Genomic DNA, 11,730 nt, shown 5'->3' with positions numbered 1-11,730 from the left:
AGTTAAATTCATAATTTCCTTGTAAATGACTCATTAGGAGGATAATTCATTTTGGAAATGTCTACTTAGCTGCCCTGTGATTTGTTCGAAAAATGGATAAGCATATTGACAATGTGGCCCTGCTGGAAATTGTGTCCAACCTTTTCCACAAAATACGTACTTTAATTTAAAAACGAATTAAATTAGATTTATTCAGACTGTTAATAACGTCTGTGTAATTTAGGGGAGTTAACAATTCAGGTCTAAAAGGTGAAAAAATAATGGATTTTAGACTTCTGACAGAAGTATAATTTTATGGACGTGTCGAGGTCACAGAATCAGTGACATACAATCAACCACTAGATGGTGGTGAAGTGATACTAATTAGACGCTTCCAACTCCCGTCTACTTCAAGAAGTCTTATTTTTTTACTATTAAGGTAAAGTATAATAAACAGCCATTTTAAGTTATTTGGGAAAAATAACAATACAAGTGTTCAATTGCAAATGAATACAGGAATGTTTAGTGTGGTAAATAAAATACGTAAGCCTTTGTTTCTAGACTTATTAAATACATGCTACTGTTCGTTGCTGTTCTGAAGGTTGTGTGCACAGCAGAATATCTTGAGAAGCCTGTAGAGGGCCCTCTGCCATGAGTCTTGTGTAGGTGTTTCTATCACACAGATGTTTTGCTGTATAAGCCAACCTCGAAACAACATTTTTAGAGTTAATTACTTCAAATAGAGGTTGGAAAGGGGAACAGAGCCTCTCAGGTAGTACAGTATTTTCTCTGTTCACTTCCTAGCACATGCTCTGAACCTTGAGCATCATCTCTCTGAGACAGATATCTGCTGCAAAAACTGTTCCTTTGTTGTGAGAAATAGCGTATTGTAAATTGTGTGTGGACTGTAAGCTTTTGTCTGGCACATTTTACAGGGACTTGTTGTAATAAATAGAATAGTAATCAAGCATTTAGATTGTATTGGAGCTTGGAGTATGGAACCTATCCATTATTAAATCTCTATTCAGTGCAGAACGATAAAATAATCTCATCATTATTATACTACCGTTGATTTATAAGTAAACAACAAGGCTTTTATTTGTAACCTTTGGTTTTCATTTTCAGATATACAAACTGTTATTTTCATCCAACACTTCAATACACAACAGAGAATAATGCAGCATAATACAAACTGTCCCAAAATTAATTGGATATTCTGTCTAAATGCAATGGTTCAACCTCTCAGACCTTTGGAAATGGCATTCTAACAGTAACACTGATGTAAAATAAAAGACAAACTAGATATGCCTGTTACATACGTATTTTCCATTATTAAATGTTAATAATATCATCAGATGTGGTTCTCATGCAGAATTGAATAGAACAATGGAAAACAGGAATATCCAAAGACCTACAGTACACCTTCCATCACCTCTGCATTTCTTTTCATTTTAAGGCCTCTCTTTAATCATGTAAAGTCATTTTAGCATGAACCATTACCATGTACTGCATGCCTTTTATTTGCTATTGTAATACCATTCACCGTTCAAACAGCAAATCCTTGTTTGTATTTTTTCCTAAATCCAACATTGTTATGCATTCCTCGCCCTACCACTATGTATGCTAATGCAAAAAGAAAACATGCAAGACAACCTTGCATGCAAGACAACCTTGCATGCAAGATGCTGATTCAGGAAGGGAAGGTATCAGCAATCTAGAGTAGCAGATAAAGTGATTGCCAGCAACACACCACACTCATGCAAACCACTGCATGGTAGATACTTGAAATGAGCAACTAGCAAGGTTAAAAGATGGTTTTGGTTGTGCTGGATTGTTATAGACTTGTATTAGACAGCTAGTCAGGGTTGTCTGAAAGAGGGTTGTCCCCACAGCCATCATCAGTGCCCCCCCCTGCAGCAAAGCCTAACAACGGCTCATCACACCACAAAATCCTGGGCTTTCTGCAGCAGTTGATTTGAAATCCAGACATGCACTAGATTAATTTACATGTCCTAGAAGTCCATCTCTCAAGGAAACTGCAGCTAGTTTGCAAGATCGAGTTAAAATCCACCGTTTTAATTTATTTAAAGTGTATTTACTTCCTTCTCTGTACATCAAAGGATTAATAGGAAAATGGTTCCTAATCACAGATGTGCAGAATAAGATCCTCAGAATGTATTACCATCTAATGGTTCCTGTATTAATGAGTCTAGTTTCCTGAACACAGTTCATCACTCTACTGACAGATTTGTTTGTCTACAACCAATAATGTACGGTAATCCCTATTTTTTTACTGAAAAAACAATATTATCTTTTTGGGAAAGCTGTAGAAATTGTACATGTACAAGAACATGGAGGTGCCTGCACTGATACCTGGATCTCTCTGGGGTGCCATTGATTTACCAATCCATAAATCTTTAGAGTGATTTAACATTCTCAGAGGTGTAATACTGTACCTCTGACATACTGCATTTCAATTTTAACTTAGGAACTTTGAAACTGTGTGTAACCCAGGTCTGACTTTTATTGTATATTTCATCTCAGCACATGTTTATTAATAATTCTATTTGTTTAGTTAAGTGTACAAATGTACTTTCCCAGACCCATGCATCAATGCAGAAACCTCTTGTAAGCAGCTTTTCTGTTTAATGCTCTCAACAGTCCCCTGGATCTTCTCCATCGGTTGGTGATGCCATCCCAATGCCATCTGTGATGAGAAGAAATACCCAATGAGTACACATCCAAATGTCAAGGACAAAGTTTAAAGGACACTGTTTAAAGGACAATGGGAAAATGGGTTTTCACAACTATTTTCCACTGTAGTAGTGTGGCGTATGTTCATTGTCAACAAAAAAAAAGGCACAAAAAAAATCTACCTTACGTTATTAAATGAAAAGGAGAAGACCTATCTCGTTGCAGCAGTATCCATTGGCTCCTTACCTGTCTCTCTGAGTGGACTCTAGCCTACAGGTAGGGCTGGGAACAGGTACAGAACCCAGGTTTCATGTGCATGTAGTGCAGAAGGCATGCATTCTACTACAAAACCTATTGTCCGGTACACAGTCATGAAATCATGAAAATCTAAAAATGGAATCTCCTAAATGAAATCTGTCATCCCTGAGAGATTTCTTTGCCATGACTGACATTCACAGTTAGATTGTCAGGAAAAGCCTCATGAGCTATGAGCAACGACCATTATCTTTCTTCAATATTCACTGACATTTCATGCCACTGTCTCAAATTGGTTTACCTTTTGATAGTTCATTCGGGATTCACCATAGTTAACTCAACAATTCAATATTCACACAAATGTCTTGGAAGCAGAGGAATGTAAGAACAGATTTATTAATCAGAGACCGTTCCTGACAAACTCATTTGTTCACCCTATATATTGATAAATAAAACCCAACCAATAGGAAGAGCGATGAAAAAGGTTTCTCAGATTTGGTTCAAAAGTACTTGTTTTATAATAAATAAATATAAAGATGGTGTAATTAATACATGTTTGGACCAAAATCTATCAAAGAGCAAAATGTGTGGTTCACATTTCTGCATCTCAGGCTTTCACCAGTTCTTTATTTTGAATTCAAGAATATATCATGGCTCTTACAAGAAAGGTCAGGCATGTGTGTGACCTCTTTATAAAAATAGACAGGAATAGATTTAATTGAAACTGTCATCACAGTGAACTTTGAACCTCATTTTTTTTTCCAAAAAGCCTCTAACCTGGCCAGGTCATTCAATCACTGTATCTGATGCTTTTATTAAAGTAAATTGCATGTGTGCCATTTTCATAAAATACATTTTTAAATAGCTAAACCCAATCCATATTTCCAAGAAAATATTCCATTATTGTGTCATATCAATGCACAAAGAGAAAATTGAGAATATTTTAGTTAAAGCCTTTAAGCCATAGTCCACAGTAAAACAGCACTCTGTTGTTGGCTTCAGTGTTCTAACATAACAAGCTCTAAAAGCTGATTTGTTGTCATTTAAAGCCGTTTGCTCTAGTATTAAACTTCAAACTGTAAAGTTGACTATAATACAATACAGTATTTCATCTTCTATAATGATGAATGATTTAGTGTTATAAGAAATGACGCAGAGCCATTTCTTTCACTTGTTCAATAACCGTTGGAACAGGAGATTGGTTTAAACTTTTCAACCTCATTCCACAGCTTACCCAAGAAAAGTGTCAGTGTTTCCAACTTATACACGTAATTTTAAAGTCTGTTTGACTTCCAAGATCAATTAAACATGTTCATGGCCACTGAACAGGAAAGGAGAGCAGACAGAAACCATGAATACAAAAAGTCAGTCCCAGTCAGTAGGTGTGGTAAAACACATTAAATATTTGTAATGCAATATACTGTAATGGTGGGTTCAGGTAGGATAGGCTACACACATTCAAATTAAAGTGAATCGGATGGGATTGGATTGGACAGAGGTTTAACAAAAGATTGTTTACAAAGGCCATATTTTTATTGACTTCCAACCTTTAATAAGTCCAAAGGAAACATTTACCATACCACTGGAGGTCCGGCCCTCTAATTCACCCCAGATACATCTGTTCCCTATTCATGAGAACCAAACCTGAGGTAGAGAATCCTTTCAAAGTTCTTACCTAAGGAATAAAGGACTTCAATAGCAAATGGAAAGGATGTGAACAAAATATGCTTGCTTGGCATTCATTTATCAGAAACTACAGTTTGGGCAGCTCAGCTCCTTTGGATAACCTCACATTTGCCTTTCATTTGGACTAGAGAACAATAAAGAAATGGCATCAGATAAAAGAGGAATGTGCTGGTGTGTTTTGTGGAATTGAGTCATTAAACATAGTGGTGCTGTACGGAAAAAGTCTCTCTCAGCAGACGGAAGCTTGTTAGAGCTGGTGATACACGAGCTGTAACTGGGACGAGGTAAGTGTGGAACATTGTCGGCAAGCCTGACGTGAGGCTGGCCTGAGTCTATATTTCTGAACTTTACTCAGGAACACATAGCTCTGTGTTGAGTTTCTTGAAGTATCATCACACAAATCTAGATTTGTTTTGACTGTGTGCATTCCACCTGACATTTCTTTTCAGGCGATGTTTGCTCAGGCTGGTGTTCACTTTTCAGAAATATAAATAGAAGTGGGAAAAAAGGAAAAATACTGAACAGTATAATATCACAGCACTTCACAGACACACTTGAAATCAATACAATAAATGTTTTTTTTTTGCTACTGATTCTTTTCTAAAGACTCACTTATGCTTCTAATTTCCTAGATTGATGGTTGCAATTTAGTCCTTAGGGATAGTTATTGGCCCAAACATAGATTTTCTAACCCAATAACCACAACACATCCACAGGCCCAGAAAAACAGCTGAAGTCTCTAAGGAAAAAAGTGAAAAAGATGACAGCGTCCAGCTGTTTTGAGATACTCTGATTGTGTTTATAAGCAATAGTTTTAGACTATGGATCAAAACACATGGATAGGGGTGAAATCATTTTCCTCTCAACGCCTGCTGCCATGAGTACAGGCTCTTGGGGGATGTATCATGACATTGAGAGAGTGAGAGACTGTAGTCCAACAACTAATACGTTAAATTTACAATTAACTCATCAGTATTATGTTTACAGTAAGTACTAAAGACTACATTTAGTAGGCACCACATTGTATTTTATGAACAGATATTGAATGGATTCTACAGTACATAACACATTTCTGTCTTTGTGTCGCTGTTCAAGAAAAATATTTTTATCTTGTCTGAAAACGTTCACAAAATATTTACGAAATCTTAGCAGTCACAGAATGTAGTTTTAAAACTTTGCAATAATGACTTTTGATTCCTATTAAAAACGTATAAATTTTGCACATTAAAGAGAGCAAGATCCACCAAAATAATGCATGTGGTAGATACATTGTATAGTCAATCAAGGAACTGAGAGTTCCTGGTGGGTACCTTGTATATTTGCAGAGCCCAAAACAGCACCAGGCTGAAATGGCAGCGTGATAGTCAATGTTTATATCAGCATGATGGAGTACTTCTCCACATGCTCTGTTGTGTGTGGGTGGTCAAGTAGGAAATAATTAATTTATGGTTTGTGGAAAGTTGCTCCATAGCATGGATCTACCCTGGTTTCCTGATTCCTGTATAACAAACCTATGATTCAGTTTCTGGTATACATACATGAGGTGAAGTAGATCAACTTGAAATGTTCAAGTTTGTCCAGAATCAACAAGTGTGTCAAACAGACAGTAACATTACAGTCTTGAGCATTGACAGTGATTAAAAAGAGATGGGCTTTCATGGAAGAGGTCTTGAAATAACATGAATTATAGCAACTTGTGTTTATGCTGCCCAGTTAGGGTAAGTAAGGTTATTAAATCCAAACCACAGCATTCTAAATAACATGTATATTTTAAGCTTTGAACTTCACATAATGTGTTGTCTAGCAGAAAGTTACAGTGGCTGCAGGTCCCAACAGTCACAATCATTACAATGAGTGATAATTTAGATCTTATTGGATACAGTGCATTTAATTTGTGCAGCAGGAATGTCATTGTCCTTAATTAATAAAATGTAATTGTATTAGGGTTTCTTGCTTGCTTTTAATAATGATTCATTGCCCCTAATCAGCGTGAGCAATCACTGCGCCAGGGCTTCACAAAAATGCTTGATTTGAATGCGGAGTGCATGCTGCATAGTATCATAGTGGGTATGCATTATGCAAAATATCAATTCACTTAATAAGTGGGTGGAACACCATGGTCCCCATTACGCCAAGTTCCATCAAGTGTACATGGAACTTACACAAAGGCTGTGAAAGCGGTAAGGATGGTCTGGGATCAAATGTGTCCCCCTGGGGATATCCATTAGGCCTATCACCTTGGGAAAACCATTGGACTGTAGGCTCACAGAAAAAAGCAGCAAAAGCACATGGGGTGGTAAACTTCTCATGATGTCATCATGGACACAGAGTAGAAATAAATACATGTGTAGACTATAAATTGAACACAGGGAAGCCCAATTTAGACAGCCTCTGTCAAACGTGATAAGATTGTTTTATTAATGAACATGCCATCCAACATAGCTTTATAACATGCTCATGTCTACAGGTGCTGCCTAAGTTTGAAACTTAAAAGTCAGTTGAATTCAAATGCACCATTGATGCCAGTCTCAATTTTGGATTGGAAAAAGGGGACTTGTGTGCTTCTACCAAAGAAGAAGAGGTCTCAAAACAGGAGCAAGAGACAGGAGGGCATTGAGTGAACTGGCCCCCTCATCCATCTCTCATTGGATTATGTGGATTAGCAGAACCCAGATGACGAGGAGAAATCAATGCGGTGTGGAGATAAATCCATGGTTCTGTGGGCAGATGGTCTGGCATGGACCAAACCATCTGTGGGTTTGTCAACTAACATAGGCTCCCAATGCTGGAGTGAAGACCCAGAAAGTCTCCAAAGCACCTGAAATAAAGCTGCAATGACATAAAGCCAGGAGGGAAGAGTATTAAAATGTCAACTCTGTGATTTCAAACGGGTGAAGAATTACATGAACTTGTTGACAGTCTCACTGTTCTCTGAAAAGGGATGGCCATTAGACATTTCATCAATGTGTATATTGATGAAAGGAAGGGAAGCTTGGAATAACAGTTCATGTATGCTCCTACATACTCTGAAAAAACATCTCGACAACAGTTTACATTAAAGTCACATTAACTATCATGTACCTGCTTGGTATGGGGGAGCTTTTCAGGGATAAGTGGATGTCAAATTGAGTTTTGGTTACACAGCCTTCAACTGCCCCTTCATAACACTTACCCCTTCCACCCTTCCCCCAAATGAGGTCTTCTTTCAATTGAATCTGCTGAAATCTAATGCATTTGAATTACATGGCAATTCCTGCTATAATTTTACCATTAGGTACTTAATGCAACCTTAATCACCTATTCACCCATGGAATGTATTGTTTGGAACCCTTTATGGCTCTCTCTGTAACTTGGCTTGACTTTATGTTCTTAAAAAGGAAACAGTATATTCAATCTCACAGACCTGGGAAGGGCTTTCATTTCAGTAGGTACATTTTCCCAAATGATTCTATCGTACCTTTTATGGGTAGTGCAATTGGAGGCCAGGACTCCAATCCAAGTAATGATGGTTTCTGTCATAATGATCCTTTTTTGTTTGTGTCTTTCTGGGTTTTCTGTCTGCAAAAGGTTGGGTCTTGGAGCAGATTCGTCTGTCAAATATTTGTACAATACATTTCCAAGTACACGCTACAGTGTTAGGACCCAATTATGTTGACATGTATATAACTAACCTGGCTAAAATACTATAATAAATACATTTCTCACAGGGTTGGTACCAACAGTTTTTGACCTAGGTTTGATGCACAGCAGGTGACAGGTCATGATTGGTTTAGATGAGAGCCCAGAGAGAGGTGCCCTCTCTCTGGGCTCTCCTCCCCCTGGCTGGACCAGAATGGTGTGCGTTGCTCTGACCTTTTCCCTGGGCACGACTCAGACAGCAGGGGCGGATCCCATCCAGACACGGGTCAATACTAAGAGGAAGGGTACACACACTCACACGCACCTCCAGACACGCTTATCTGAGAGATGTTGAGCTCATCTCAATTAAATTATTCCATGTCAATTCAAGTGGTGGATTCAGAATTCAGTCCATTGTGGTTTCCAGTGGATTATTGGTTGAAAGGCATGAATTTAACTGTCACATTGGAGCAACTATTACTTGCATATTAATGAAGAGGTCAGACCAAACCTAAATGTTTTCAGTCCATGTATCAGTTCAACTTTCCATAACAGTTCTCCCATGACCAGGCTCCCATACCCATGCAACTCTTCCCATTTCATTTAACTTGATTTCAACACTAACAGCAATCAATCTACAAAACAATCAAGGATACAACAAACAAACTTTGTCTGACTTCTCAAATACTTGGAAGATGCCTTTGAATGAAGCCCCTCAAGGTAATTAAAGGTAATTTGTGTGAGTAGAGAATTGATGGAAGACGGTTGAGGGTGAGGAGGGTGACCAGGCACAGAGCAGCTCCGGCCATGCATGGCACGTCTCTCCCACCAGGGAACATGACATATGTTAACTAAGGGTTCCGGTCAAATCAGTTGGGGGGTCACAAACAAACACTCACTTTTTACTGTGAAATTTGGTGAACAACATGTTCCGCAGTCACAATGGAACACAATAAAGAATCCTGGTAACCTCCTCAGCAAACCATAGGGGAGGTTCAAGAACAGGTCGCGTTCACGCCTTGTTAGATAGTGTAGATTTGATTCCTTTATTATTATGTTTCCTTTTCATTGATTACATTTAGAATGTCCATTCAGAACAATCAAGAATGTTTACTCATGCGCTCAAATGTACCTCTACTCTCATTTCTTTTTCAGCCGTTGTCAAAGACATTCTGTTTTACATGGATTTCCAACCACTGCTGTTAACGTGAGATACCAATGTGTTTGCTTTCTCTTTTGTTATCTCTCACTTACAGGGCCCATCCAAAACCACACAGAAAGACTAGTGTCTGTGTGAAAATGACAGCTCGCAGAGAGGTTGTCCAAAATATATTAGTGGTTGTGACAGCTGAAGACATGCTGAGATTAATACTGTGTGACAGACATGTCCACTGGGTTGCTGCTGATGTTGCTGTAATCACATTGACTAAGCAGTGAAACGTTACAGTCCACACCAAACCTTTTGGCAGTCAGTAAGACAATTCCGACAATGCATTTTGGTGTCGTATTTCACAGATTCTGGGAAGGACAACTCGCACGTAGTATCCTCTTGAATTTTCCCATAGGCTTTTAGTTTGAAATATGAAGGGAAACGTCTCAAAGGTTAGGCACCGCACAATCATAGATTTTTGTTTTCATAGGCACAAGACTTTCTCTGCTTTCCACAGTCAACATAATGTAATTCAATTCTGAATTTAAGAAAGATGAACACACTAAATGTCAGGACAATAAAAAACCAGTGAAAGAAATACTTTCTTCATCGGCCATAAAATGTTACATAATCACATAGTGATCAGTATGAATGAGAATAGACATTGCAGATCGATTAGATAGACAGACAGAGAGAGACAGCTTCTGGGCCGGGTTGGTGACCCTTCTAGCCTTCCGCCTGCCCGTGTCTGTCACCAGTTAGTGTCTGCCATGCACCAGGCGTGAGCACATCACAACAGCAGCCATAACCCCGGTCAGGGCCATCACTCCTGTCACCCTGCTGTCAAAAGAGATGGACCTATCACAGTCATCTAATTTCTATGCATTTAACTGTCAGTTAGAGGGCATTCTGGGAAAAAAGCATTGTACTCGAGATCCAGATAAAAATCAACCCTTCACCAAACTTCTCATTCACCTCATGCCTGTAAGGCCACATTTACGTTTGACAAATTAGAGGATAAAGAGGTCTAGAGACAGATAATTTTTTGGGGACATTTAATTTGCTTCTATGATCACTCGAAATTTAACCAGACCAAATCTTAGGTCCCATACTGTTAATGACCCATTATTTGACCATTTCCTGGAAACACTTGTTTGCCGCTTCACCTAAAAAAAATATAAAAAAATGTGCAAGCTGCTGTTTGGGAATCTAGCCAACTTTATTAATCATACCCCTGAAAACACTCCAAACATGATCCATTGACTCCAGACTGTAATGCACTGTCCAATTAGCTTAGTCTTAAGAGACCATTGTAATAGTTGTCACAGTGACGTTAGTCAAAATGGATGGCCCCCTTACCTGCAGCTGCAGCACACCTGTTCCCTGCTCTGTTGTGGAGTGGGTGGTTGATTTTCACTTTCACTTTGATCAATTTCACTTCTTACACCAGCACTGATTATACCATCCCACACACACACATGTACAAACCGGCCACAGTGAATTTCCTGAATCATGCAGATGTCGTCTGCAGGTTTGACAAAAGCTAAGCAGCGGCGACTCCGATTGGCTACTCCTCAGCGTTCTACCCTGTCTGCATGCTACTGCTCCTGCGACTCTTCTAAGATGTCAACTTGGAAGCGCATCTAAATATTTACAGAGAAGGGCATCTGTACCAAGATCTGCATGAGCCGTTAACTGTGTTTTTCATTCTCTATGATGCCTTATTCCTGACAAATTATGACATCAAAACATGTGACATTGTAATGAGGAAGCAAAGAGAGGACATGGAGAACCCCAAGCATGTGCAGAAATGACGTGCAAGAAGATCTGTACTCCCCACCCGAGGGGGTCAAGATTTGCCAAAGAGCCCTGGGATGATATAGCACGTTGGGGATGGACATAAGTGGGGGTCAAGGATGGCTTGTGAGTGTGAGTGTTTTTCTCTATGTCTATAAAGGGATGCATACACTAATGTGTCCAAGCCTCGCTGAAGCATACTGTGAGTACTTGTGGGGGTGTTGTTGTAATGCATGCTAGGAGATGGAATAGGACCCAGTTCACTCCCACTTAATGTATCAGTTTTGTAGCACCTGCTTATTTTAAATAAGCATTGCTATTCACAATAGAAAAAACATATGATGCAACATTGCTATTCACCAAGAATGTTGATATAGTGCTGATCATGATTAAATAGGAAATACAGACTTAATTTGGTACTTTGTTCATCTACATTATTAAACTATCAATGAATCATAAAACACGGGACGAGATGTTAAAACTGTCCATTGTGCCAATTGGTCAAAACCGAGCAATTGTTGTCCACTATTAGTACAAGTTTGGCAGATTGT

This window comes from Hypomesus transpacificus, chromosome 10 (genome assembly GCF_021917145.1).
Source record: "Hypomesus transpacificus isolate Combined female chromosome 10, fHypTra1, whole genome shotgun sequence".
In the NCBI taxonomy this organism is placed as follows: Eukaryota; Metazoa; Chordata; class Actinopteri; order Osmeriformes; family Osmeridae; genus Hypomesus; species Hypomesus transpacificus.
Note: the sequence above shows the minus strand (reverse complement) of the source record.